Source organism: Rhinopithecus bieti, unplaced genomic scaffold (assembly GCF_001698545.2).
Source record: "Rhinopithecus bieti isolate Rb0 unplaced genomic scaffold, ASM169854v2 scaffold_19482, whole genome shotgun sequence".
Taxonomy (NCBI): Eukaryota; Metazoa; Chordata; class Mammalia; order Primates; family Cercopithecidae; genus Rhinopithecus; species Rhinopithecus bieti.
The window spans coordinates 2,826,246-2,832,681 of record NW_016809768.1 but is presented as its reverse complement, the minus strand read 5'-3'; the positions used below and the strand labels follow the sequence as shown (position 1 = coordinate 2,832,681).

The 6,436-nt window shown below is 46.4% G+C and overlaps 1 long non-coding RNA gene across 1 annotated transcript; it reads right to left on the bottom strand.

The window, feature by feature from the left end:
• Positions 1-735: 735 nt before the first annotated feature.
• LOC108540966 (uncharacterized) lies at positions 736-5,723 on the bottom strand. Its single transcript, XR_001888816.1, has 3 exons — positions 5,439-5,723; positions 2,409-2,509; positions 736-1,415 (listed from the first exon to the last, which is right to left on the bottom strand). It is a non-coding gene; the product is annotated as an uncharacterized LOC108540966 (long non-coding RNA).
• Between the last annotated feature and the right edge of the window lie 713 nt (positions 5,724-6,436).

Genomic DNA, 6,436 nt, shown 5'->3' with positions numbered 1-6,436 from the left:
TGCAGATGACATGATTGTATATTTAGAAAATCCCATCGTCTCAGCCCAAAATCTCCTTAAGCTGAGAAGCAAATTCAGCAAAGTCTCAGGATACAAAATTAATGTGTAAAATCACAAGCATTCCTATACATCAATAACAGACAAACAGAGAGCCATCATGAATGAACTCCCATTTGCAATTGCTACAAAGAGAATAAAATATCTAGGAATACAACTTACAAGGATGTGAAGGACCTCTTCAAGGAGAACTACAAACCACTGCTCAAGGAAATAAAAGAGGACACCAACAAATGGAAACACATTCCTTACTCATGGACAGGAAGAATCAATGTCATAAAAATGGCTGTACTGCCCAAAGTAATTTGTAGATTCAATGCTATCGCCATCAAGCTACAATTGATTTTCTTCACACAATTAGCAAAAGCTACTTTAAATTTCATATGGAACCAAAAAAGACCTGTAGAGCCAAGACAATCCTAATCAAAAAGAACAAAGCTGGAGGCTTCAAGCTACCTGACTTCAAACTATACTACAAGGCTACAGTAACCAAAACAGCATGGTACTGGTACCAAAACAGATATAGAGACCAATGGAACAGAACAGAGGCCTCAGAAATAATGCCACACATCTACAACCATCTGATCTTTGACAAACCTGACAAAAACAAGCAATGGGGAAAGGATTCCCTATTTAATAAGCGGTGTTGGGAAAGCAGGCTAGCCATATGCAGAAAACCAGGTGCTACTTTCTACTCATTCTTCTCCATCCCCTTCGGAGCTCCCTGATCTGCTCCTCCATGTGTTTGTTTTAAGCAAATGCCAGACAAAGGAATGGGATATCAGAAGCACGGTTCTCCCCTGCCCTATGTGGGGCCTTGAAAATACTCTGCCTTGGCCATGTGCTCTGGTTCTCCTGGGCACAGAGCCAGGTTCATTCCCTCCTGCTATACATCAACGTGGATTTCATACACATTTGTGTAAGGCTCCCTGAGTGGCAGCAACACTCTTACCATCATCTGGGTGAACTGACTCAGATGTCAGTGGGTTCCCCACCCCTTGGCTTTAGGACTGACTCATGTTCAGGGCAGGGACAGCCAAAAACTGAAGTGAATCTCTGACTTCACCTCCTCTTCTTCTCCACCTCTTCTTCCTCCTCCTCCTCTTCCTCCTTCCTCTTCCTCTTCCTCTCCCTCTTACCCCTGTGCCACCGCTGTCCTGGTTCTTCCCTGAAGCCCTTCGGAGCCAAGCATCTCAGGAACACAGGCATCTCCCTGAAGGCTGCTGGTGTCTAGGGAAGGGCACCATGGCTGAACAGCATCCTCGCTCTCACTACCCTGGCCTGGGGTGAAACATGAGATCATCACTGTGTGTGAACTGGGATGGAGGACATGGTTTCCATGATGCTCTTGCCTGAACCTGTGAATCAAAGCACAGAGGACAGACAGCAATGCAGTGGCATGGCAAACGTTTCAAAGGATCATTAAAATACGGCATCCTTTCATGTGCATCTTTAATAAGAAGAGGCTTCCTGTCATCACCGCTATGATAGTCATTGCTAAGCAAGCTCACAAAGGGTTTTGAAAGATATTTCATTGATATTTCAAGTAACCCCTTTTAAAAACCCTTTAAAAGCCAAAATTAATTCATGACTAAAAATTAATCCATACTTAAGGAGCTTACTCGTGAGAAGACAACAGTGTTTTATTCTGAAGAAAGATACATGTAAGGTTTGACAGCCCTGTCCAAGGGTTCCCAGCATACTGTGTTCTGTGGGGTCAGAGCAGCACACATGGGCCTTGACCTGGTCCAATATTTTAAATTAACTGAGCTATTCATCCTGGCCCACATACATCCCTACTGAGCACTCACGATGCTCAAAGGATTGTGTGGGGCTTGATTAGAGCAAGCTGCCACCAGCCAGGATTTCACAGCCAGCAGGGATAAAGCCAGATGCTCACTGTACCTTTGGGTGCAAGCTTTCTGCTCTGAGGCGTGCCTGCCACCTCTGCCAGGCCCATTTCAACCTTGTGTCTGTCCAGGTGGATACATCTGAGTGAATGGTGCTGTGAAAGTGCTGGCCTGTTAGCAGGCACCTGCCACCAGGAAGGTGTGGGGATGCCCAACTGGTAGCTGCCAGGATGCAGGGACCACAGCACTGGGAGCTGGCCACTTGGGAGAAGCAGGCTTGGAGATTTGGATGGCTTGCAGCCTCCAACTCCTTCTGATCAAAATCTAAACCCCCTTTGGGAGAATGACTTTGCCTTGGGGAGGCAGTGATGGTCAAAATTGTCACTGAGAAGCAGCAAGGTGTGGCTGAGCATTTTCAGAGTAAAAAGTTCTGATTTAGCCTTAACAAAATCCCAAGTTCTGGATTAGCATGAATATTTTACAACAAATTTCTCTCCTTACCATTCTTGGCTGCTAAGACTACAGAGATGGAGCACTGAACTCTGGATGCAAATTCATTTCATCAACTAATTGGCCGTCTAAGTCACTGTAGATAATCAGACCTGGAAATGAAGACAAAAATAAGGTGTCAACATCGCAAGCAATTAGTTCATCCTTTTTTCTCTCTCTCTTTCGAAAAAAGGACATGTGCACATGATACAGAGTTAAATATTAACACCAGAAGCGAATATAATGAGAGGTTAGGATCTCCATTTAACACAAGTGCTTCTCCCAAAGCTGGGTATCCACAGTTGGGGCTGACCCAGCCTTTTCCATTCCTTGATGGGAACTCAATCTGCCTTGATCTTGGTCTGCCTTAGTGGAGTAGAGTTGTTTTCCAACTATGCTACGTGGCTCTCAGGGCCAGTGCCATGGAAATGTGACCCGTGCAGACACACAAGGCTCTGCACGTAGGAGGCCTCACACTTGGTTCAAAGTTATGCATCACCATCTTGAAATCCTTAAAACATTTCAGAAACCAATCCTAAAAAGTGTTTCCATTTTGCCATAAGCTTTGCAATCTTTGTAGCTGGTCCCAGTGACTCGGGTCTTTGTGCAGGGGTGTCCTCCAGAATCCAGTATTTCTGTACTGGGGAGCATCTGGGCTAAACCTGCCATGCAGAGCCAGGTGTCCATTGACACATGACAAAGTGAAACAGAGCCTGGGACTTGACGTGAGGTGCCCAGGTGTCCAAGGTGGTCCAGGTGACAACCTAGACAAGCAGCCCTAGGGAACCTGACATGAGAATGACATAGTTCATGGAGTGAACAGGAGAAAGACCTCGATATGGTTTGGATCTGTGTCCCTGCCCAAATCTCATGTCAAATTGTAATCCCTAATGTTGGAGGTGGGACCTGGTGGGAGGGGATTGGATCACAGAGGCAGATTTCTCCCTTGGTGCTGTTCTCATGATAGTGAGTGAGTTCATGTAAGAGCTGGTCTTTTAAAAATGTGTGGCAATTTCCCTGCCCCCCTCTCCTCCTTCCGCTCCAGCCTTGTGAGATGTTCCTGTTTACCCTTCACCTTCCACCATGATTGTTAGTTTCCTGAGGCCTCCCAAGAAGCAGAAACAGAAGCTGCTATGCTTTCTGTACAGCCTGCAGAGCTGTAAGCCAATATAACCTCCTTTCTTTATGAATTACCCTGTCTCAGGTATTTACAGCGGTGCAAGAAGCAACTAACGCAGATCTGAAATTAGACCACCGGTGTTTTCTTAAGAAGAGAAGCACAGGAGACAGTGGGAGCCACGTTGCCACCTGGGCATCACACGCTTTGCTTCTGGGGTCTGCCAGTGACTCACCAGAGGTGGTGGGAGGGTCACCTGCCTGCTCAGAGTTGGTTGTGGCTTCAGTTATAATGTGATGTCCCATGAAGAACTCTTCCTTTTTGGGATATTTTTTATCTCCAGGTCTCTGGAGAGCTCTGAGCATACTGCAGGGAAATGGAGGCTAATGCTGAATCCTTCACACCTGTGAGAATTGTGGGAATGGAGTGTAAACCCCGCCTTGAGTTCTGCCTGGGGAAGCTGGGGGTGAGGTGTGCGTTTGGAGTGGGGGACAGTTCTCTCCTAGACTCCACTTCACAGACTGAGATCTATGTAGTGAGTTATAAAGGACAGCAGAAGAGAATCAGGCCGAATGTCTCAACTCTGAATAAACAGAGTGCAGCCCAATGCTGTACAGGCTGAGTGTCCCTTATCTGAAATACCTGGGACCAGAGTGTTTCTGATTTTGAACTGTTTTGGATTTTGGAATATTTGCATATACACAATGCGATATCTTAGGGATGGGACTCGAGTCTAAACATGAAATTCACTTATGTTTTATATACACCTTACACACATACCCTGAAGGTAAATTTATGGCATATTTTAATCATTTTGTGCATTTGATTTCATTTTGACTGTGACCTGTCACGAGGCCAGGTGTGAAATTTTCCTCTTGTGGCATTATGTTGGTGCTCACAAAGTTTTGGATTTTGGACTTTGGATTTTCAGAGGAAGCATGCTCAATCTGTATTTTCTTCTGATTAGAAGCCTCTCATACTATTAGGATAAAGTCAGAGGCCATCATAAGAATGCTACACCCTTGACTGATGTGGAGGTGTGGATCCCAGTTTCTACTCATTTTTCCTTTTGCCTTTTTCTCCTTTTTCTCCCATTTTCCTGGAGAATTTGACATCTCTCCTCTTCCCAACTTCTACTCGTTTTCCTTTTGCCCCTTTTCTCCTCCTCCTCTCCTCTCCTCTCTTGGAGAGTCTGACCTCCCTCTCAGCTGCTCCTCTCCCAGTCTCCCCATTGAGCCCAGTTGATGCAGGAACCTCCATGGCTGGCAGCAGCCGATTCTCTGCTCAGCCCTAGAGTGGGTTCCCATGGGCACCATGTTGCTACACAAATCCAACAACTGCTATTTCCCATCACATGTAGAATAGAACCAAACCCCACCACTCGACCCTGGGGAACCCTCAAGACCCAGCCTCTGCCTCCTCCCCACCTCACCCCACAACGGCTTCCTTGCTTTGGCCACGTGAGCCCACTCTCTGTCCCAAGCTAGCTCCCATGTCAGTCCCCCATGTCTTCTCCCTCAGGGAGGACTGCAAGGCCCATTCCCTCCTTCCTGCTCTTGTGCTCAAATGTCGCCCCTGCCTGACCACCCTGTGTAAAACAGCCTCGCACACATATATGTATGTGTGACTCTATGTATATACCACCACAAGTTTCCAAAATTAATAATGCAGCATATCGAAACCATTGAATTGTATGCTTTAAACAAGTCAATTGTAGGCACGTGATTTATGTCTCAATAAAGGTGTTTAAAAAACAAAGCAAGAATTCTTATCCCCCTGAGGCTCGTGTCAGCTCCATGAGAATGTTTGCATGCTTGGTTCTTCCTTATGGAAAATAGAGACTAGGCGGGTTCCTGGAACCCCTCCGCTGTCTGGGTGGCACATCTCCATCCCCACCCCGCTCCAGCGCTCTGGCCGGGACTTACCGCAACTCTATCCAGGGGGGATTCCGCCGGCCAGCCCAGCCTCCCTGCGAGCTGGGTCGTGGGAGGAACCTGGCAGCAGGCACCAACCAACAGACCCTGCATGCTGAGACACAAGCAGCCCATGCCGGCAAGACTATTTTATAAACATGATTTCTTTTCAGCTTTAATCCAGTGGATTAGACACAGCTGTGTTCATTCTGCTTGTTCTTTCATTTCAAAGCTGCTCCAATGCGCTTTCATCCTCAAAAGTCCAGTCTGTGGAGGTGGAATTTGTTCACTTTCATGATTTGCTCCTTCATTGCAATTTGTTCTAGATTTGTTCACTTTCAAGATACCACTTGGGCATCTTCTGTATTTCAAGCGATGATGAAAGAGAAGCATGGATTACATAACGTGGTTTCCAGGCATGCCGAACTGGTGACTTCTGACTTGCACCATTTGTGTCTTTCCCAAGTTCTCCAGGGAGCTGGCGGAAATGTGCACAAAATGGAAGGGAAGGAGAAATGTGCTCCAAGGGCAGGACAATTGACTGCTGCCCATGGGCTAGGCAAGTCCAGCACGGTCCTTCAGGGAAAAAGCACCTTCTAAAGAGAGTGGGGGAGAATCATCTACAACTCAGCTCATCCTCGGCTGCTCCTCTAAAATGTTACTAAAACCAGCAGAGCCACTTTGTACCAATATATTTGTACTTATTCTAAAACACTCATTCTGGGAACAAATAGCCATTTCTGGAAAACTTCCCTTTTTTTTTTTTTTTTTTTTTTTTTTGAGATGGAGTCTTGCTTAGTCATCCAGGCTGGAGTATAGTGGTGTGATCTCAGCTCACTGCAACCTCCACCTCCCGGGTTCAAGCGATTCTCCTGCCTCGGCCTCCTGAGTAGCTGGAATTATAGGCGTCTGCCACCATGCCCGGCTAATTTTTGTATTATCAGTAGAAACAGGGTTTCACCATGTTGGCCAGGCTGGTCTCGAACTTCTGACCTCAGGTGATTCACCTG